The 24,282-nt window shown below is 41.1% G+C and overlaps 1 pseudogene; it reads right to left on the bottom strand.

The window, feature by feature from the left end:
- The window catches only part of LOC105491878 (non-histone chromosomal protein HMG-14 pseudogene), a 70,083-nt pseudogene that overhangs the window by 43,490 nt on the left and 2,311 nt on the right, over positions 1-24,282 (bottom strand).

Raw genomic sequence — 24,282 nt, 5'->3', positions numbered from 1 at the left:
CCTAACAACCTTCTACAATGACCTATTCAGCAAGTTAAATGGAGATGCTGCATCCCTGCATCTCTGAAATCTCGGAATGTGGCACTAATCTCTGCAAGTCCTGTAAAGATGCAGTACTTCTTTGGCTTACTGTCCTGATAGAAAGACGTTTAATCAGGTTCCACTTAATTTTCCTATGTAATTGCCCTCACTCCAAAGATCAGGGGGCCAACATGAGGATTCTCCTGGCTGCCACGTACATGCATTGTAATCAGCCAGCAACTATGGAAACTACACGTGGACAGTCTGCAGAGCTGCTTGGATCCCTGTGGCATAGACTTAGGCCAAATTTCCAAACGATACTTAATCACCATAGTTCTACAGTTTGACTCTGGGACCCCAGAACAATGTCATGTATATATATACTCGAGGTCTTCTTTAAGTCTTCTCCAAATAAACCTACATCCAGGAACTAGGGTATTTGTACACTGGGGAAAGATAAACTCAGTTTGGGGGGGGATTATTAAGTGCTTGAAACAAGTTGATGTTAGTTCCTGGTGATCTAAGGTCAAACTAGTGGATAATGGTGATCAAAGACAAATGGAATTTTGATTCAAGTCTGTGGGTCTCAGTGATCACACAGCAGGTAGGAAGTGATACCTCATCCCTAGCTGCCACAGGTGTGGGTCAACCCAATGCTACTGCACACTCCGGGTTACCTGAGTTGCGTTTCCAGCAGCAAGAAGCTAGGAACCACATTCAAGACCAAGGACATTTGACTGGGTGCGGTGGTTCACACCTGTAAGCACAGCACTTTGGGAGCCCAAGACAGGTGGATCACTTGAGGCCAGGAGTTCGAGACCAGCCTGGCCAACATGGTGAACCTCATCTCTACTGAAAATACAAAAATTAGCCAGAAGTGGTGGCAGATTCTTGTGGTCTCAGCTACTTGGGAGGCTGAGGCAGGAGAATAGCTTGAACCCAAGAGGCAGAGGTTGCCGCGAGCGTAGATCACGCCACTGGACTACAGCCTGGATGACAGAATGAGACTCTATAAAAATAAAAATAAAAAAAAAGAAAAAATAAAAAGAAGAAGATACATAACCAAAAGAAGAACATAACCAAAGTGATCTCAGAATCCTGCCTTTTAATTTTGTTTCCTGTTCTAAGAAATCTCCCATGACTATATCAGTCAGGAAAATAGAGAGTACATCAGGTATTTCAGAGAGGGTTAATACAGGGAATTGTTTTCAGACATGTTAGAAAATTAAAAGACTGCCGAAAGGAGATCATGTAGACATCCCAGAGTATAACTGCAGGAAATAGCTGCAATCTTCATGGCTTGGGGAAAAGTGATAATTAATAAAACCTAAGGCCGGGCGCGGTGGCTCAAGCCTGTAATCCCAGCACTTTGGGAGGCCGAGACGGGTGGATCATGAGGTCAGGAGATCGAGACCATCCTGGCTGACACGGTGAAACCCCGTCTCTACTAAAAAATACAAAAAACTAGCCGGGCGAGGTGGCGGGCGCCTGTAGTCCCAGATACTCGGGAGGCTGAGGCAGGAGAATGGCGTGAACCCGGGATGTGGAGCTTGCAGTGAGCCGAGATCTGGCCACTGCACTCCAGCCTGGGCGGCAGAGCGAGACTCCGTCTCAAAAAAAAAAAATAAAATAAAATAAAAAAAAATAAAACCTAAGAGCTCCAAGGAGGATCTCCCACAGACTCGGTGCTCACCCCAGGAGGGGGGGATGTGAACCGCTCTTTCCTCAGGAACAGGGACAAGGGGCCTGGGAGGTTGGTGCTCAGGTGTCTGAGTTGAAGCACTGTGGCAGCTGCTTCTCGGACCTCTATGGGGATCTTAGACTTCTACACTGAGTCTGATTCTAGGAGTTAAAAGGAAACTGGATTCTGAAGAGGGGCTACTGTTGGAGCCAACAACTGTTCCCAGGACTGTGCTACAGAACAGGAAAATAGGAAAGAATAACCTCCCTCTTCTACCTACTCTCCTGCACTGATAGAACCCCGCAGACAAGCATCGAGGAAATATCATTTGCAGAATTTACGCTTCTGCCACATACAGGAGGGTAACTTTGGAGCTCGGGAAGACAGGCATGTATTCAGCAGCATGCAATCTAAGTTTTGTTTTTGAAAGACCAAAAGCTCTGGTTGTTGCGTAGAAAATAAACCATAAGGGCAAGAGAAGAAATAAAAAGAAAAGTCTTCATTAAGCTACTGCATTTGTGCCAGATTATTAAGTAGAGGGAAGATAGTAGAGAATGCTGAAACTTAAGAGTGTCTTTATAAAATCATGTGAGAAATAATAGTTTGGCAAGCAAAGTTCTCAAAAGAAAGGCGAAACGCATAATAACAGATTGCACACACATTGCCTTTTGTAACTTATTAATGAAAGATTGTCTGCTGAAGAATTATCTCAGTCATTTTTACAACGAAGGGGATCTGAGTAATGTCCCCATGGTGAAGTTGGCACATTACTGTTTGCTAACTAGGTCTCATGATGGATACTGCTGCATTCTCAGTTCCTCACTGAGCCAGAGGGAGGAAAATCACCACTTCAGAAGGATAACTAATTCAGTCCCTAACTCTGCAGCTGCGAACCCATTTTGAGTCTAACCTGTTCTCACCTTTGGATTCAGACATGCTTACACATGCCAGCATTTGTGGGGATGGGGGTGGGGACACCAGGGACATATGTCTATAAGGAACTAGAAATAATTCATTGCAAAGGAAGAAAAATTAAAACCTAAGAATTTGAGTCAGTAACAGCACCTGAAATATTTTGAGCCCTTATGAAGAGGCAGATTCTGTGTTAAGTGCTTTATGTGTGTTAGTGCCTTAACCCTCACTGCTGCAGGATTGCTGCTATGATTGGGCCAGCTTTGGAGATAAGAAGACAGGTTCAGCGGGTTTAAGTACCTTGTCTGTCATTGCACATTTCATAAGCTTTGGGGCCAGAAGTTGAACCTCGATTAGCTCCAGACGTCACACATTTAACCACGAGAGCAGGACCTCTGGAGAATATTGAAAATGTGCCCACACCTCCTACATCCACCGCCTTGGGAGGTGTCCAGCACCTGGCTCTGTGGCTCATGCTGGCACCGTAGGGCCCGTCTTCTTGCTGTCACCACCATGTGAAGAAGCTCAGGTCAGCCTGCTGGATCCTGAAGGCTCGTGGCCCAGCTCCCCTTCCACTCTAGCCAACAGCCTGCTAATCACACGCATGAGCCCATCCTCAGTCAGCCAGCCCTGGGAGAGCTCACCGACGGACCACAAGCCCAAGCAGACCCTTCAGAGATCAGCCCAGCCTTTCCAGAACAGAAGAGCCTCCTGGTCAGCCCACAGAACATACAAACACCTGATGTTGGCCCCTAATCAAGACGAGGAACCAGAATCAAGGTGTCTGGGGGTGGGTTCTGAATAAGATGCCCTTGGATTTTCCCTAGTTAACAAATGACATAAGGGGCCTCAAACAAAAGAAGGAACAGAACAGAAATTACAGGACCAGAAAACTTGTGGAAAAAGTCAACATCGCTATGTAATAATTAAATATAATAATTAAATGAAAAGGACAGAGATGTTAATATCCCACCAATTTGAAAATAATTAAAAAGAATTATGCCTTGTGTGATTCTGAAGGAGTAGGGGGTCTTCCACCCACTGGTGTTTTTGGAAATATACATCGAAGCCTAGGGAAAATATAGATCATTTGCATAGCTAGGAATTTATGCAAGAAAAGAAAATAACAGAGCACCCAAGGATATAATCGTAAGGGGTTTGTCCCTATGTTTTTCTAATAGGGAATTATCAGAAAGTAAAACAAAGGCCAAACAATAAGGGGGCTGCTTAACAAAATTTGCCATCTCTACACAACAGAATGCTACTTGGTTAAGAATTCTGTTGTAGAAAGTACTTAACAAAACCGGATGCGGTGGCTCACAACTGTAATCACAGCACTTTGGGAGGTCGAGGAGGGTGGATCACGTGAGGCCAGGAGCTTGAGACCATCCTGGCCAACATATCGAAAGCCTGACTCTACTAAAAATACAAAATTAGCCGGGTATGCTGGCGTGTTCCTGTGGTCCCAGCTATTCGGGAGGCTGAGCCATGAGAATAGCTTGAACCCAGGAGGCAGAGAATGAAGTGAGCCGAGATTGGACCACTGCACTCCAGCCTGGGCGACAGAGCAAGATCTTGTCTCAAAAGTAAATAAATAAATAAAGTACTTAATAAAACGTAAAATTACTTGAAATATATTAAGTAAAATATATAAACCTGTTTATATATTTATATATTATATATATTTATTAATATATGTTACATTTATTAATATAGGTTTATATATTAATAAATAAACCTGTTTGTGCCCAAATATCAGCTGTCTGTGACGACCCTGAGTTACTTTTCAGAGGGTAGTCTTTTGATTCCATTAAAACATTTCTCATCTGCACATGGCTCTGTCAACCACATTCTTATTCCGAAGCACCATTTGGGGAGGATGCATTATTGTGAGGAATGTAATTGTAGATGCTTCTGAGGTCAGAGCCCAGAAACACAAAATAATAGGCAGAAACTGTAACATAGATTTGGCAAATATTCTTGGTTGTATAACTCTAAGATACACGGTATTTAATGCCATTGTAGAAAGCATTTTAAAGACCTCCTTTAAAGGTAGAATGAGACTGGCTGCATTGCAGAGGTCACCAGACCCTGAGTGCAATCAACATAGGAGGAGGAAAAAAAAAAAACAGATCCTAACATTATGCAAATGGGTCCTCCGGACCTCAGATAAAATTTCCAGCAACAGCATCTGATGCGTTCTAAAGGTGTTATATTTTGAACAATTAAGAGGCTGTGAAGATGATGTATTCTTGAAGACAGTGTTAAGAAACTCAAAAACTACCTGTTAAGGTAAAGATTGCACAAATGTCAGAAATATTTGTGGAAATTTTGAGTGAAACTGCACCATGAAGTCTAAGAGTGAAAAAATTTAATATTTATAAATTAAGTTCATTTTATCTAATGTGACTAAAATTATGATCTGTGATTAAATTATATATTAAATAATACAGGTAGACATTGGACTATTTCTACTATGTTCTTAAATGTTTAGATATTCAAATTGTCAATTATGCTTTTAGATATATCCATTGGGAAGTGGGCAATTACCTTATATTCAAGGTGGCCTTGTTACTGACACACAAAGTGTGTGTATTGTGTTTACAATTTGTATGCATATTTTGTAAATATACACATGCTCACAGGAGAAAAACACAGAAGCTAGAAAATGGATATTGGATTAAATGAAGTAAGGTGGTTATCTCCCTGGAAATGAAAGCATGAGAGCATTTTATTTGCCGGGGCATTCTTTGTGGGTTTCTGTGCACTTTAGAGTTTAATGGAGGGTTAGAGTTCCTTATGCAACTTTTGTAAACGTTTCTACAATATACATTATTTTATAAGATAGAAGAGTCCTCAAATACAATGAATTTATGCAATTGCAAGGTAAAGCAAGCTTAATGTTATCCTCCGATTAAAGAAATAGAAACCTGTCTCAGTGAAGAGGCAATTGGCAGTGTTAGGCTCTGGTACCCTCAGCCCACTCGGAGGAACAAGCTGCACCATCTTTCCTTGGCTAGGGAAGGTATTACAACTGCCTGTATTAGTCATGGTTCTCCAGAGAAACCAAACCATAGGATGCGTGTGTGTGTATTAGTCCGTTTTCATACTGCTGTAAATAACCACCTGAGACTGGGTAATTTATGAAGGAAAGAGGTTTAATTGACTCACAGTTCATCACAGCTGGGAGGCTTCAGGAAACTTACAATCATGGCGGAAGGCAAAGGGGAAGCAAAGTGCCTTCTTCACTAGGCAGCAGGCAGCCCTCTTTGTATCAGGGGCTTCAGCTGATTGGATGAGACCCCTTCAGATTGTAGAGGGCAATTAGCTTTACTCAAAGTCCACCAACTTAACTGTTCATCATATATATATATGTATATATAATTCCTCTGCCTCATTTCAAATAGGTAACAGAAGATATCTAAACCCATGTATCAATCAAAAGGTAGGGGTTACTTTGTAACATGAAAATTATTAAATAGAATTATTGCAAGTTGAAAAGTAATGTAGAAAGTTGCAGCTTCAAGATTTTTATGGCGATTCCTCAAGGATCTAGAACTAGATGTACCATATGACCCAGCCATCCCATTACGGGGGATATACCCAAAGGATTATAAATCATGCTGCTATAAAGACACATGCACACATATGTTCATTGCGGCACTATTCACAATAGCAAAGACTTGGAATCAACCCAAATGTCCATCAGTGACAGACTGGATAAAGAAAATGTGGCACATATACACCATGGAATACTATGCAGCCATAAAAAAGGATGAGTTTGTGTCCTTTGTAGGGACATGGATGCAGCTGGAAACCATCATTCTTAGCAAACTATCACAAGAACAGAAAACCAAACACCGCATGGTCTCACTCATAGGTGGGAACTGAACAATGAGATCACTTGGACTCGGGAAGGGGAACATCACACACCGGGGCCTATCATGGGGAGGGGGAAGGGGGGAAGGATTGCATTGGGAGTTATACCTGATGTAAATGACGAGTTGATGGGTGCTGACGAGTTGATGGGTGCAGCACAGCAACATGGCACAAGTATACATATGCAACAAACCTGCACGTTATGCACATGTACCCTAGAACTTAAAGTATGATAATAATAAAAAATAAAAAATAAATAAAAATAAAAAAGAAAGTTGCAGCTTCAAATATGTTTCTATTTCTGTGAACTTTGCTGCAATTTGCAGTTACTTTGCACTGATCTTTGACCTATGTTTCCTGTGGACACTGAGGAAACAGAGCAGGCAAAGGAGTTATTTAAAGACTATGTCTAAGTTCAACTCAGGCTCACATCTCCTGGGCTAAGCAGAAGGAAGTGTGTGACTTTCCAGAATTTAAGCACCTTATATTACGCTTTGGACCTGTGAGATCAAAGGACTTATCCCTGTCTCTGTCCTGTATTCGGCCACACTGGTACTCCTTCCCCTCCTTGCCATTGCTCAGCTTTGGATGTTAGTGCTATATGCCTGACATATGCATGGACCTGAAGACAGGGTTGATCTGGGCAGCTGAGGACCTCTGCATCTTGTGGAATGACCCAAACGTCCTTCTCTTCCTAATCAATTTGTCCGTGTGTGTGTGTGTGTGTGTGTGTGTGTGTGTGTGTGTGTGTGTACTCAAGCCAATATTCCTCTCAAACGAATCTCTCACTGCTTTTTGCTTTTGCTTTCTTCCAGTTCTCTGTGTGGTACAACCTAAGATTTGACTCTGTTTCTTTGCTGTCAGCCAGCTGCTGGGGAAGGCAAAACAGAGTGAGAACCTGATTGATTTGGCCCTCGTCAGTCAATTAAGAAGTTTTCCTATTGAACTCCTTGCACAGATGAGGAAAACAAAAGGGTAGAACAAAGAATCCTGATTAAATTTGTTCTGTGGAAGAATCTAGAGTCCTGCCAGTATGTGAAATCCTTCTCCCAACATTTATTTGCTAAAAAGAATCTAGCGAGCCTGGTGAAGGGCTTCCTGCTGCCTGAGAAAAGAAACAAAGTGGCTCATCCACTTATTATTAGAGTGATGGGGAGTCTTTCCTATTGGTAAACAGTGAACGGGAGCTGGCAGATGGGGGTATTAGCAGAATAGAGTTTGTTTGGATTGATTTATAGTGGGAAAGACATAAACAGATGTAAGCAGTTTAGCAGAGAACAGCAAATCCTGGGGCAGCTGTAATAAAGCATCAGTATACTTAGTTGTAATTATGGTTGCTTGAAATAAATTTAGATATGGAAGTATGACTTGGATTGCTAGAATAATTCCAGAATCCTAAAAAAAAAAAAAGCACTGCTCCAGGAATATGAAAGTTCCCCATGAAGCCCTTACTTAGAGGAATAAATCCGTTTATGATACCTTTGATAATAATTAAGTATATCCCTATTGCCAAAGAAAATATTAGACCCAAGATACATTAGCCAGAAGAAAATATGATCATTTTACTGAGCTCAATATAAGAAATTTTGAGCTCTACAAGGTGGGTGTCATATCCTATTCCGTGAAGTGCTTCACAAGGGTAGGTATTCCAGAACCCTTTCATGACTGCATGTGTCACCGAAGGCTGAGGTTTACCAGGACGTTAATGTATTTTGATGTGTGTTAGTGAAGATAATGCTAACGGCTGTAACAGATCGACCTTGGAAGCTCAGTGACTCTAGAGATTGGAAGTTTGTTTCTCACACCTGTAAAATTAAATTAGCATCACCAGGATTGGGGAAGTGGGGAAGGGTCTATTCCAGGAAGTAATTCAGGGGTCTAAGCTGTCGGAGGTGTGCAATTTGCCACCATGGCTTCAAAAATTCCTCTGGGAATGAATGTCTATTATAGAGACAGGGGAAGAGAAGGGCTTTAGGAGTATGAGCGAGATTTTTGTTTATTTTTTGTTTTATTTTGTTGTTAACGTGCCCCACTGGGAATGACATACGTCATTTCCTCCCACATTCCACAGTCAAGAACGGCACCGCATGGAGACACCCAACAGAAAGGAAGGCCGGGAATGCAGCTGGACTGTGTGTGCTCAGGACAGGCCACAGTTTGCTGAGCAACCAGCCAGTTTCTGTCAAGGACAGAGTGCTCCAGTGTGGGAGTCTGAACACGGAGAATTCATCATCTAGGCTTCCCATGCAATGCAGTCCTTCATTCCTGAGATCTGTCCCAGTTTTGCTATCCCACAAATAACTTGTAATCGAATGGAAATAAAGACATCAATACGTGTGGCCCAAGGAGGCCACAGGTGAAAGGGGAGTAACATAAAGTTCACATAAAGGTGTTTACCTGCATTAAAATGCAAGGGAAATTCTTAATAGTGAAAATTATCTCAAGGCTGCACTTTGTACAAGAGGAACGTGTGCTGTCTCTTCGGTTGGGTCTTCTTTCCTAACATAAAACAACAAACTATTAAACGTCTGTGATGGTAGATGGTGCTCCTGAAAGCGGAAGGAGAGGAGTGAGGAGGATGTTACCTGCAGTAACTGGGAGAGAAGGCAAGACTTCACAGCAAACAGCTGGAAACTGCTGGCAATGCCTGTTCACTGCGATTTCACTAGCACGCTCTCCTGCCAACTGTTACTTTATATTTTCAACCAATACAATACTGTGTTTTCTCTCAGTATCGATGTGGTTGAAAAATGTGCATGTACCTGGAACCATTGTTTTCATATCCTTGAAATTCTGAGTAGTTTTCTGCAGGACAGCAACTGTATTTTCCCATCCCAGTTCATGAATCCTACATGTTCTCTCTGAATATGCTGAAACAGAGTGTTTAAAAAAATAATAAATGTTGAGTTGTGGGGCAGAATGATCTCTACCTACACTACTATAATCCACTGAACAATTGCTTAAATCTAAAGAACCGCCAGCTATGAAAACATGTTATTTCAATATCTTTGAATATTTCAGAAGTTTTTGATTGAACGTCACAAGAAACTTAACTCATACAAGCTTGAGGTAAAGAGGAGTTTATTTTAGGGTGACAAAGTTGTGTTAAAGTCCTGAAGGGAGGTGAGGAAGCTGGAGCCCTCAGGGTTCCCAGGAAGTTCAACCTGCCTGCCTTTCACCCCTGCACACGGGTGTTGTTTATCTCTTTCACTGACTGCATCTTTTCTGATTTCCATTACACGTGGTGGGAAACGATTGGTGTTGGAAACACCTCATGCATTCTGTGACCTAACCAGGAGTAAACACTGTCTCCCTAGCTACCCACACCTGGACTAATCACCTGCAGCCAAGCGTGGGTCATACTATGGGAACAGCGGACCAAAGCCATCCACTGCCAGACCGTGAGTGGCAGAAAAGCTGTTCCTCAGTTTTGCTTCAATTCTAAAACTCAAACAAACTAAGTAAAATAAAAGAAAAAGGAAAAGAATGGAGTTTACTCTGGTAATAATTAAATGGGATAAATTGTCCTTTCCTCAGCATACCATAGAACTCTTATTTCTAGGACCTGGGCTCTCCTTGAGTTTTGTCTCCTAGGAAATCAGAGTTTGTTTTATGTTCCTGGGAGGGGAGGGCAGAGGGAGTTGGTCAGGGCACTGGAGTCCTAGCTGGGATCCGATATCCAATGCATGGATAATTACCACTCTGATACCTCCTATTTGTCACAGTCAGTTATTTGGAATGATTCTGCACAAGCCTGGTTGCTCGTGGTTGAAGATCTGCCCATGCTCCGGATTCTTACTTTGTTAATGATGGCAGAGGATTAATTTGTGGTAATCAATTTCCATCTGTTGTTTATAAGTAATTCCAAGAAAAATTATAACGAGTCACATTTACAGAGGGCTAATTGTTTACTGAACCCCTTCCCATATTTTTCCATCCCATTTTTTACACAATATTTTCCATAATATTTTCCTTCAGTAATGTAATCAAATCTAATGAGCTTGCCACTATATATATAAAACAATATGGTAATGTACGACTCAATATTTCAGCACGAAGAGTACAGTTCCTGCCACCAAAAAGTTTAGAGCTTTTTTATAGGGTAGACTGTGAAAATAAAATTGTGTATTTCTAGATTTAAACATAAAAGAGAACGAAATAATTCTTATTTTAAAAAAGGCCTATCAAGAAGGAGATAGCCTATTGAAATGGAGAGGTTTTTGTGGAATATGCTATAAGGATATATATGTTTAGCTTGACCATATAAATATATTTTAGGTGTTAATTGCTCATGGACTAAATCGTCTTAGTAAAAGACTTGGTTAGGCCAAGTGCGGTGGCTCACGCCTGTAATCCCAGCACTTTGGAAGGCCAAGACGGGCGGATCACGAGGTCAGGAGATCAAGACCATCCTGGCTAACACGGTGAAACTCCGTCTCTACTAAAAATACAAAAATTAGCCAGGCATGGTGGTGGGCACCTGTAGTCCCAGCTACTCGGGAGGCTGAGGCAGGAGAATGGTGTGAACCCGGGAGGCGGAGCTTGCAGTGAGCCGAGATCTCGCCACTGCACTCCAGCCTGGGCAACAGAGTGAGACTCCATCTCAAAAACAAAAAACAAACAAACATAAAAAAAGACTTGGTTAATGAAAGAGAATTGAAAAAGATAAAACTAACAGACAGGTGAAGCATAATTGTGGAATGCTCCGAGAATCAGTATGATGGTCTCTGTTCTTCAAGCTATGAAAAGCCCTTGAAATTTTATGAGCATCGAAGTGCTGTGTTAGTGTTTGCTGCTCATGAAACATCTTCAAAATATCAATGACTTACAACAACATGTGTATATTATCTTACTTGGGTCTTCAAGTCAGATGTTACTCCTCCATTTGGAGTAGGAGGCTTGCTCCAGAAGTTCACATAGATTTACGTCTGTGCATAGGGTTCCTCAGTCTTCTGGGACCTTAACAAAGTGGTCAAAGGAAAACAAGAGAGATAAGCAAAATATATAATAACTCTTCAGACTTTGCCTGGAAACTGGCATGCATGACTTCTGTCCACTTCTATTGTTCAAAGCAATTTATGTGGCAAAGCCCAAATAAATGGGGTGGAAAATTATGCTCTACTTGAGCGAAAGATAACACAATGTCATCACACAGAAAAGGACCTGGATGCAGGGAAAGTGTGAAGAACTGGGAACAATGACCCAATCTGTCACAAGTGTTATAAACAGAGTGTTGTCTTGGAAACGTTTCTTTGGCAACATGTCTGATCCACAAGATAAGGTAGAGTGGCACTGGGGGTTTGGAAACCAGTGGCCATATTGTACATAAGAGTTATATCTCCAAGAAAAACTTTATCCATATGTTTCAAAGTTAGACTCTTCAGGTTTTCTAATAATCCATCAGTCAGTGTCAGTCATATGCTTGTCAAGAACCATGAAATGTCTGAGGTTATACCCTGTTATAAGTTTTCATCCCAGGTTCATTAACCTTGTTTCAAATGGCAGGATTTCCTTCTTTTTCAAGGCTGTATAATGTTCCACTGTGTGTGTGTGTGTGTGTGTGTGTGTATAGTATACATACACATATATACTGTATATATACATACAATGTATATAATATATACCACTGCTGGGTATATATTAAAAAGAAATAAAATCACTGCCTCAAAGAAATGTCTACGTACTTTCATGTTCATTGCAATATTACTCACAATAGCCAAGATGTGGAAACAGCTAAGTGTTTACTGATGAATGAATGGATTTAAAAACATAGTATATACAGTCACATGCTGCTTAACAATGTTTTGGTCAGTGATGCTCCACATGTATGACAGTGGTCAGAGCAGTAGGCTATACCATGTAGCTCAGATGTGTAGTAGGCTACACCTAGGTTTACCTAAGCATGCTCTATGATGTTTGCACAACAATGCAATTACCTAACAATGCATTTCTCAATGATCCTTGTTGTTGAGGAGAAAAAAGGACTTTCTTTCTCAATATATATAGATATCTATATATAAATATATCTTTTTCAAGGCTGCATAATATTCCACTGTGTGTATATATTTGTGTGTATATATACATTCAGTATATATAATATATATACAGCATATATATACACAGTATATATGTGTATATATACATATATATAAGGCTGCATAATAGTCCACTGTGTGTATATATATACTGTATATACATTATATATATACAGCCTCTATGCCCATCAGTGAGAGTGTAGATAATAATAGCATATAAGTCATAAGATTTTTGTTGGGATAAAATAAATTAAGGCATGTAAGGCACTAAGAATGGTGCTTGGGTGGAATGTGAGTTGGATTAATATTTGCTGTTGTTTTTGCTCTCTTTCCTATAGGTTAATATCCAGAGTCACACGTGGAGAGGAAACATCACAATGAGACCATGAAACCACATAATCCGTTCAAGTCCTAGAAGGTGTTGGGAGAACTGCAGGACTGACCTAGGTCAATGGCTGTGGGGTAAGGAGAGAGGTTTTGTGATTGCTTTTAAAAATCCCAGTGGGTATAGCAGGTGTATCCCTGTTTTCCTCATTCGTGGAAGCTAGGGATTTTAATCAACTTTGGGATAGATTGCCCTTTGCTATAGTCACATCTCCTCTGCAATGCTTTGAACACCTCCTATGTGAGGCAATGCATGACCAGCAAGGCTGGGAATGCAGTGATAAGCCTCAGAGTCAATGCTTCCTATCAAATGTGATAAAGTGATCTTGTAAATTAAGCAATTCCTGTAGAAAAATGTATGTCACTCAAGACTCATCTGGTTTCTTCAAGGAGATAATATTGTTTAAGTTTGAACTCAGGCTGTTATGTGCCTGTCTGTTATAGTTAGTTTTTGGAAAACTGTATTTATTTTTGTTTGAGTATTTGATCCCACTGGAGATTAGAAACAGAGATGACAAACACTGTAAGAGATATATAGGTATATAGATAGATCGATCTGGTCTCTTCTCCTCAGGTCACAGAAAAAACTGTATTTATTTTCGTTGGAGTATTTTATCCCACTGGAGATTAGAAACAGAGGTGACAAACACTGTAAGATAGATAGATAGATAGATAGATAGATAGATAGATAGATAGACAGATAGATAGATAGATAGATATCTGATGTCTTTCCCCCAGGTCATAGAAAAAAAAAAAGATCTTAAAGTGATTTAATGCAGCCACCCTAGACTACTCTTCCAGTAGAATCACATGGAACTAAATCACTCAACCCCAGGAAGTGATCCATTGTTTAGGACTGAGATCTGACGTCTTTGGGAGGTCAAAGGGTATATGGGTGTCACCATGTGTGGGGTGGCTTGGGGGTGGCCCTGAAAGAAATTGTTTTTATTGTCACTTTCAGAGGGAGGCCAATCCAGAGGGAAGAAAAAAAAAGGAATTGAGAGCAGGAATTATATAGAGATATGGAAAAACCTTTACCCTTATTCAGAAGCCTCATGGTATTTTATTCTAGAATCTGCTGATTGGAGAACCTCAACCTATGGCTAATAATGGGCATCTGCTTGGCCTTATCCATGGTACCAGGCTTGGAGCCAGGCTCGCCTGTGGCTGAAGAAAGACTCAGAGGATGCCTTGAGCATTAGCTCTGAGTTCAGCCTTTTACAGTTTCCAGTCTAAGGTTCAAGTCTCTAATATGTTTTGAGTTGATTTTTTATGTAGTGTGAGGTAAGGGTCCAATTTCATTCTTCTGCATGTGGCTATCCAGTTTTCCTAGCATCATTTACTGGAGAGACTATTCTTTCCACGTTGTGTTTTATTAATGTCCTTGTTTAAAATTAATTGATCATAGATGCATGGGTTTATTTCTGGGCTCTCTATTTTGTTTCATTGGACTATGTATCTGTTTTATGCCCATACCATGCTGTTTTGATTACTATAGCTTTGTAATGTTATTTGAAATTAGGGAATGTAATTCTTCTAGCTTTGTTCTTCTTGTGCAAGATTGCTTTAGGTATTTGGGATATTCTGTGAGTTCATATGAATTTTAAGATTTTTTTTCTATTTCTGTAAAAAATGCCATTGGAGTTTTGAAATGGATTGCATTGAATCTGCAGATCACATTGCATAGTATGAATATTTTGACAATATTTGTTCTTCTGGTTTTTTAACATTCTTCTGGTTTTCACATTTTTTTCTATTTTAATTCTTTACATCAGTATTTGTAAGATTACAATGTACAGATGTATAGATTTCAATGTACAGATCTTTCACATCCTTGGATAAATTTATTCCCAAGTAAATTTTTACCACTATAAATGAATTTTTTCTTAATTTCGACATTAAGAAAAAAGAAAGATCTCAAATAATCCAATTTGACAACTCTTAGAACTAGAAAATGAAGTACAAAGTAAGCCCAAAGTTGGTAGAAGGAAAGAAATAATAAAGATTGGAGCAAAAACAGATTGAGAAGAAAGGCAATAGAAAAGATCAACGAAGCTAAGAGTGGTTTTTTTAAAAGATAAACAAAACTGACAAATCTTTAGCTAGGCTAGCTAAGACAGAAAGAGAAAAGACCCAAATAAAATTACAAATGAATGTGGAGTCATTCCAACTGACACCACAGAAATACAAAGGTTCATTCAAGACTGCTATGAGCAACTACACACCAACAGATTGGAAAACCTAGAAGAAATTGATAAATTCTTAGAAACATACAACCTTCGAGACAGAATTATCAAGAAATAAAAAACCTGAACAACCAATAATGAGAATATTGAATTAGTAATAATTTTTAAACCCTTTCAACAAAGTTTTTGATGAGATTGTTTCATGGTGAATTCTACCAAAAAATTAATGCCGATTCCCCTCAAACTATTCCAAAAACTGAAGAAAAGGAAGCACATTCAAACTCATTTTTAAGGCCACATTGCCCTGATGTAAAAGCCAGACAAGGATACTGACATTGTCAGAAAAGAAAACTACACACCAATATTCTTGATGAACATAGATGGAAAAATTTTCCACAAAATACTAGCAAATGATTTTCAACAGCATATTAAAAGTATCATTCACCGTGATCAGGTATTAGGTTGATGCAATTATTTTTGCACCAACCTAACAGAATTTATTCCTGGGATGCAAAAATTATTACTTTATTACTGATATAATTCCACATGCTGTTTTTATGTTTGTACAAAGAGGAATCTTGATAGCAAGAAAATAATATGTGTATTACGACTGTAACAACTCTATTACCAAAATTCTGTGGTTGAGAGTCAATGAAAAAAAAAAAAAAAAAAATATATATATATATATATATATATGCATGTGTATATATGCATTTTGAGAGAAAGAGAGTGAGAGAGAGCTTAGAATTTTAAGCTATTACTGTGGGTAATTATTGTTTCAGACTTCTTCCTACACTGCAAATAACATTACTGAAATAAAAACAGTAAGAGTAATTTGAACACTTTATATTTTCTTTTCAAAACGTTTCCTTTGCTCTCTCCTTGCATAAGTTCAAAACCTCTTAGTACTTTATCATCACTCATTATTATTTTGTGTGAAATCAGTCTGAAAATGTATCTATTCGTTTATTCAAACAATATTATTCAATTACATTTTGATTCATGGCAACTAAAATAAAATCATGTACCGAGTGCCATGTTTTATGACGGAGTCTCCTGACTCAGCAAAGCCTCCCTACTTTAAGTAAGGAGGATGAAAATGCATGCATATAACTGTCTGAGGGATAGGATGGGACTGGGCTCCTCTGGGAGCCTATATGGACCTTCCTGGAAGCAGGAAATTAATTCAGCTATGAGGAGACTGGGACTGGCCACCAAGGGGAAGGTGCTTAACAATTGGAAATGTGCAGACCTGGCAGTAAAACTAATTCAGAACAGGGGAATGATCAGAAATAATGAAGAGATGATATGAAGAGTACACTTGGGAATAAGAACAGAAGTTGTTGTTTTTCTATAAGTGAAAATAATTGAATTAGGTGTGTATGAGTGTGAAGTATATTCAGTTCATTGACTTATTAGGGCACCTTTTCTGAGGCTGTTTTCTGAAAAGATGGAAATATCAAATATTCTCATGGTTTTTATTTTCGCATTTGTTTCCAACAGGTTCAATGACAGCAAGTTAGATAGTGTGAGTCTTAAAAACTGAAAATGTTGACAATATTCCTGCAGTTGTTTAAAGAAAAATGTAGTGCAGGACAGTTCTCAAATAATTCACTATTTCTTTTTTTAGGCAAGTTCTTTTTAGTGTCTGCTAACAGATTTAACTGCCTGCCACCTGAGCACTTGAGCCACCACAGTACTCAATCAAAACCGGTATGAAAGAGTTTATCTATGACAAACTGCCATTCTCTATTTTTTCCTTTAATTTCTAAGGATATTTCAATGGCTTCAGGTAAAGGTGAGATTTAATGGTTACATATTTAACTTGAAACCCATGCCTAGGAGCCAAATGTAGGTGTTAAAATCACAAGTATATAGAAGAGTCATCTATGAGGGTTTTTTTTTTCTACTCACTGCACAAAATTATCCAGTTATTTACTGATCTGTTACTGGCATTTCTAAAACCATCCCCACCAGATCTCTGACTCACAATTCCTTTGCGGTGAAGTTTTCATTTTAGAGTTCTTTTATTAAAAAAGAAAAGATGTCTCACCTCAATATTGCTGTGATTATGCTCCTATAAGACAGTGGAAATTACCTACTAATTGCTCAAGAGGATTTTATATGGATCACAAGAGAGTGGTTCTGTTCGGTGCTAATCAAGGCAAGGATGTTTACTGAACTCTTCTATGAGTAAGCCGCCGCAGCTGGGGAGCTACAGAGGAAACTGAGAAGCACATGACATAGCATTTGACCTCAAAAAACTCCAAAAATTTAGCAGCAATAAGCCCCAAACCACAGACTCATCGCTATTTACTAGAAATGAAAACATAAATGGAAGAGGAAATGCAAGTAGAGATAATATAGAAAGAAGATGGACCTAAGTTAGACAAGAAGAATACGATCAACAATAGAAGTCAGAATTGCAGACAGTGTGGTCCTGGTGCGGATGTGGTGAGTGCTGTCCACGGTCTAAGAAGAGAAGCCTGACCAGAATGGAATCTCCCATTCTCTCTATCCCCAGGTCATGCTGCTTACATCGTGACAGTAAAATAGTTGTTGATGTGAACTCTGTTCAAAATATTGTGTTATGTGCCGTACAAGTCCTTAATGTATCCTTCACAACAATTATTTCCACCTGCAGGGGAGAAAGCAGGCCCAGAGAAGCTCACAAACCTGCAGCATTCACCAAGTTAAGAGACAGCAACCTGTACCCAATGCATCCACTTGGGCTGAGCCCTCCTGCACCTACCAACCAGCCTCCCTCCACTGTGGTCCCATTCTGCCTGGGCACAGGGTCAGGTGTTCATTTATCTCTATTCCTCTCTGTATTCATCCATTTTCATACTGCTACGAAGAAATACCTGGGGCTGGTATTTCTGGCAAAGAAAGAGGTTTAATGGACTCACAGCTCCACATGACTGGGGAGGCCTCATGCTCATGGCGGAAGAAGAAGGAGGAGCAAAGGCAAGTCTTACGTGGTGGCAGGCAAGAGAGTTTGTGCAGGGGAACTGCCCTTTATAAAACCATCAGATCTCATGATACTTATTCACTGTCATGAGAACAGCATGGGAAAACCCACCCATGATTCAATTACCCCCAACTGGGTCCCTTGCACAACAGGTGGGGATTATAGGAGCTACAGTTCAAGATGAGATTTGGGTGGGGACACAGCCAAACCATATCACTCTCTTAGTTCCAAAGTCTGTATCAACTTTAGATTACAAAATATTTAATGCTGAAGACTGAACTCTATTCATCATCTTTGAATGTCCAAGTCCTACAACAAACTTAAGAATTAAAATAAAGCAAAACAGCACAAAGGCACAGCCCCAAACATGAATGCATGCAGCCATGAACCTCATCCCTCATCTCTGTTCCTCCTCTAGGTTTTTCTGTCTCACGTATCAGCACCTCTGTCCACATTAGCATCTCCACATCGTCTTTGGACTTTGCCTTCTCACCCTCTCCATTTCAGATCCGTTGCGGTCTTGCTCCTCCTTCCCATGCTGTTTTCGAGTTCCTCCCTTGCCTCCCTCCCTACTGCTGGCCACACTTCCCCTGGGAGAATTCACACCTCCCTACCCTAGCCTTGTGTGGGTGTTCCCCTCTCCACCAGCTGCTGGAACGTCCCTGTTGTAGGAGTAAATCTTCACAACACAAATGGGGTAACATTACAGCTCTGCTCAAACCTGGCAATGGTGTATTTCACTTTAAAGCATCACAATCTCCATCACATGTATGTATCATGGGACATCACCCAGCCCCACACCTAGCCACATCTCTGAAAACAGATTGCATCATTCTTTTCCATGCCTGTTGCACTCTGCGAAACCACCTCGGGCCATTTGCACAGCCCGTGTCCACTGCCCATAAGGCTTATCCCCAAGAGTGCTCTGGTGAACTCTTACCCATCCTGCATGCCTCCATAAATGCCCTTCCTCAGGGGGCTTTTCCTACTCCCCCATCTAAACTGTGCCATTTCTCCTAGTGTATTCTCTCTCTTCATATAGTGTTCTTTCTTTTGTAGAAATGGTGACAATTTTTAGGTCTGTATGTATTCCTGTTCCCTCAAAATCAGTGTTCTGCTGAGGCTGTTTCTGTTGCCCTTCCCTCTATCTTGGGGAGCACCAACACATCTGGCACACAGGAGGTGCCCAGGACATGCCACCAAATGGGAGAATCAATAAAACAGCAGCCAAGGAAGTGGAAACTGGAGGAAGAGTTCAAATGAAGATGCCTATTCTTGAATGAACTTTCGTTTGAAGGGACATGAACTTTAAGGAAGAGGAAGGCAGCTGTATTAGTCCATTTTCATGCTGCTGATAAAGACATACCCAAGACTGGGAAGAAAAAGAGGTTGAATTGGACTTACAGTTCCATATGGCAGGGAGGCCTCAGAATCATGGTAGGAGGTGAAAGGCACTTCTTATATGGTGGCGGCAAGAGAAAATGAGGAAGACGCAAAAGCAGAAGCCCTGATAAACCCATCAGATCTCATGAGACTTATTCACTACCTTGAGAACAGTACGGAGGAAACAGTCCCCATAATTCAAATTACCTCCCACCAGGTCCCTCCCACAACACGTGGGAATTATGGGAGTACAATTCAAGATGAGATTTGGGTGGGGACACAGAGCCAAACCGTATCAGCAGCTGACAGCTTCTCAAGCAAAACATAAGCAAAATCCAGCACAGATTTACCGTGACTCATCTGGTCTGGTTAACGAGTGCAGAGCCCATTCGATTTCTGACTCTCATCCATGAGCACAAAGAGGGCAGCAGGAATCCAACTAGTAACAATGAACACAGTCATGGGAGCATGACCCTCCCCACCAACGCCTTCCTGGCCTGCCACTCACCACCATGCTCTGCCCTCGCAGCCTCCGGCCCTCTCCTGAAAGGGTGGAGTTTGTCAGGAAGCACCCAGGTGAGGGACACGGGTCACAGCAAACTCTAGGTGCCAGCTCCCAGCATCCTGAGATCTCCCTTGAGACCTGACAAAGTCAACATTTGCTTAATTTATATCTGATATGGAAATTCACACAACTGAACGATGGGGTGAGCTCAGTTGGCTTATGGAAGCTGTGAGAATATCCCACAGAGAGTACCTTGGGGATAAATGGCTTCAAGGAAAGTGAACCCCGGCCCCAGCATCCCCACAGAGACACTTGCTGAAGGGCCTTTGCTGGAAAACATTACCTTAGTAAGTTTAAGGACTGGCTAGCTAACGATTAGCAACAAATCCGGATGTAAGTGTTTACTAAATGAAGCGTTTGATTATATCCACCATCGATTGTCTAGAAGAGTCCTTGAAAAATTGGATCCTAATTCAGCTAATATGAAAAATTAGAAAGGAAAAATCTGGAGGACCAACAGCCTGAAGCAACCCTCCCTCAGGGCCTGGGCAGGCAAGGGAGAGTGGGGGACACAGGATGGAGCAGCGTGGGAGATAAGGGCTTCTCCCAGGAAATGCTGCAGTTATCCTGGGGCTGATCTCACTCAGATTCTCAACTCTGAAAAGCAAACCATATCTCTGAATGCTTGGCACATGCCAAAATGGGCTCCAGCATTTGCTGTTCATCCTATGCACAAACAGCGTTCCATGAATGTGCACAGAAGCACCGTTACCAGGCCCTAAATTTGTCAAAGCTCTGATGGCTCCTACCAGCGTGGTCCCTGAGAACATCTTAACGTGGGAATGCCTCTATCGGGTGTTTTCCCAGGCACAAAGGTAAACACAAAGTCAGGGAATTACTGCACGTTTACATCACACCAGCACATGGCCCGGGGCAGTGGCTCACGACTGTAATCCCAGTACTTTGGGAAGCTGAGGTGGGCAGATCACTCGAGATCAGGAGTACGTAGGAGATCAGCCTGTCCAACACGGTGAAGCCCTGTCTCTACTAAAAATACAAAAAACTAGCCAGTGTGCTGGCACGCACCTGTCATCCCAGCTACTTGGTAGGCTGAGGCAGGAGAATCACTTGAACCCAGCTGGTAGAGGTTACAGTGAGCTGAGATCACACCACTGCACTCCAGCCTGGGCGACAGAGCAAGGCTTATCTCAAAAATAAATAAATAGAAAATAAAAAATATATCATGCGGGCACCCATCTGACCTAAACAATGCATAACACAACGAGTTATGTCCAGGCCATGCCTGTGCCTTGCCCAGGAGCCCTCCCAGAAAACAGAGTGGTGAAATTCAGGACGGCCTGATGACAGCTTCAAATCCCCATCAGAAGAAAAGCGAGCACATGGTTCAATCTGTGAGAAACCATAGCGGGGACTTTAGGAAGGTCCATCACACACAACATGAAGCTCCCATGACGGCACAAAAGAAGTGTCTAACCTGACCAGAGGAGTTCAGAGACAGAGCGAAGACCAGCAGCTCCTCCTCCAGCTTCCAACGCAGCCACAGTCGGCGAGACTGGAGGTCACTGCTGCTCAGGGACCCCTGGAAGCCAGCCTCTCTCCAGTTCCACCGTCACCCCTCTGCAGCCTGCGGCTTTGATTCCTGGAATGCAATACCACAGACATCATAGACATTTTTATTGGGAAACCACTGTTTTTGTCCTTGCCTGCACTCCCAGGCCCTCTCCTACCTCCTGTTGGGAAAGGTTTGATGACTGAGACCTTTTGTGTTTCATGTTTTCTCTGTTGGAAATAAATGCAGATGCTTTTGTACATGGATTTTATAATAAAGTCGTTAAGATCAAACTCTTTTTCAATTATTGTTTAGTACTTTACTTGCCAGGTCACCCTATCACATGGGAATAGAAGTCATTAAGAGGCATATGAAAACCTCGTAATGAAAAGTGGATTAGGAAAGAAAAAGACTCTCAAAGTGAGAGGAGTCGATCTGTGTTCCTCGTTCTTTCATACATTCACTTGCTAATAACAAAATGGTTGTATCAATGTTGGGTGTTATTCATCCCTATGATTAACTATGATTAAATATAAGTATAGGACTTAAGTTTATATTTTTCTACAATTAATTCCCAAAACTAAAAAGCTACATTTCTAAGGATAAAACAGAAAAAATAATCAAAGTAATCATAACAATTTAGGATTGTCTCAAAGTCACATATATTAGCCATCCGTTAAAATTTTATTTTTTGCTAAGACAACAGGTCTTTGAGAGACTGAGTTTGTCAATGATCAATTACCAGGTCACATATAAAAGGAGAACTCTGACCCACAATCTGCCACAAGCAGCCCCAGGAGCCAGCTCTTGTCTGCAGGAGCCAGCTCGGAAGCCGCCGGCTGCAAGTCAGGGTCCAGGAAGGAAGCAACGGCCCAGGAGGCCAGACAGTTCACCCTGAGGCAATCAGTGCCAAACGGCCACAACATAATTAATGACTGACAGATTCCCTAATGTTGTCCCCACTTCCAACCTAGGACCACGTGGAGAAAGCCAAATTTTCCCCCTAGTCAATTCCATGAGATGCCCCCCGCTACCAACATAGCCTCCACCAGGGCTTCCCGAGCCTCTCTGCCAGCTCCCTGCCTCCTGCGAGTCTCTGCCAAGCCCAAAGGGTAGGGGTGGCTCCATCTCTCTAGCAAACTCTGAATAAATAGCTCAGGCCTGTTTCCATTTGGTTGGTCCTTGTTCATTCTCACAACTGCGGTGGTCGCATGATGCCTCCTTCCTTCATATTACCACCTCCGAAAGGATGTTTTTAACACTCCTAGGTGCAGAATTCTATATTTCTTCAAATCCCCCTGTTCCGTTTTCATAGAATACGAATGGTGTGGGATATGCAGAAGTTGGAACGTGCACCTTACAGGAGAAAGGTCCCTGCTGAGTTTCCCCGTTTATTAGGAGGAGAGTCTGGCAGATGCTCCTAGGTATGTGACAAGGTGGACATTCACCGTGAGTCACTAAAGCTACATTTCTAATTGAAGGCTAAGAGCTGGGCTTTTAGAGTCACTGGGAGTGACCTCCCTCGGGCACATCAATCACTTTGGAGACGTCCCTTGGAAAGCTGGCTGTGATCCTGAATGTTTCTGCAGATGGAAGGTGGATGGACTCTTTCGTGTGTTGAGAGTTTCATAGAAAAAGGGGCCCTGCCTCTTGGCCACTGATGCCTGTCCCAGGGAGAATACTTAATGGGGCAACTGCTAACTGGGCAGAGCTAGACTCAGTCCCGGCTCAGCACTGGTGGTCTAGGAAATTAAAGAGCTAATCAAAGACATCTGTGGATTTGGGATCCCAAACGGGGTGTGCCTTTGGCTAAGCCTACCAAGAAGAAAGGGACCATCGCATCTCCAAAGCTGTCTTAGCCCATTAAGCACCTGCAAAGCTGGAGCAAAATTCTCCATTAAACAGCGACACCTGGTGGCCAAGCCAGGAACAGCACAAGCAGATTGACAGCCGTTATTGACAGGTTTGTAATACAAGGGCCTTGCTCTAGGGACAATTTAAAGGGGCGATCCTGCATATGCTCATAACTAACTAGAAAAGTTAAAAGATATATCCATATTTCATAATGAGTTTGGGGAACAGTCTATCCCATTTGCATGCAAATTCTCTTTTGAGGAGTACTTTGCCAACTAATCATTAGACTTTGAGAATTTCTGCACAGGCTACTCTAGCTACGCATATGATTTGACAAGAAGTTAGTGAGCTTCAAAAGCAAAACAAAAGACATCCAATTAAATGACTTTATCAATAAAACCAGAAAGAAATACTTTAAATATAGTTCCTCCTCAAATTCAATTACAGCATTTATTTTGAGTCCAATAATAACAATCACTTAGACAGCAGCTGAATTAACATGCATTATCTGTAAAAGCAAAGTGTGTCCTAAGCAAGTGAATAAGCTCTCACAAGGAAAATGTTCCAAGTACCTAGGATGAATATTTGAAAGCATTCTTAGGTTTGGTCATTTTCACATAAATCCTGTGCAAGTATTTTGTTTTTTTTTTTTAAATGCAGTCAGTGAACTCCTAAAAGACAGCTGCATTTCTGTTAATTCTTGATATTATGAGACAAAAATTTAAAATCTATCTGGAAGAATGAAATATTTAAAAGTTAAGAAAATTTTAGAAGAATCTTTTAAAAAATATGATACCAGATAAATTACAAACTATGTACTAGGATACAACTAGGATTAAAAATTAATAATACAGCCCTAACTTTTATGGTGTTTGAAGGCTATTGGAAAACATAATAAGTA

The sequence above is a fragment of the Macaca nemestrina genome, chromosome 8, assembly GCF_043159975.1.
Source record: "Macaca nemestrina isolate mMacNem1 chromosome 8, mMacNem.hap1, whole genome shotgun sequence".
In the NCBI taxonomy this organism is placed as follows: Eukaryota; Metazoa; Chordata; class Mammalia; order Primates; family Cercopithecidae; genus Macaca; species Macaca nemestrina.
This window is presented reverse-complemented; position numbering and strand designations above follow the sequence as displayed.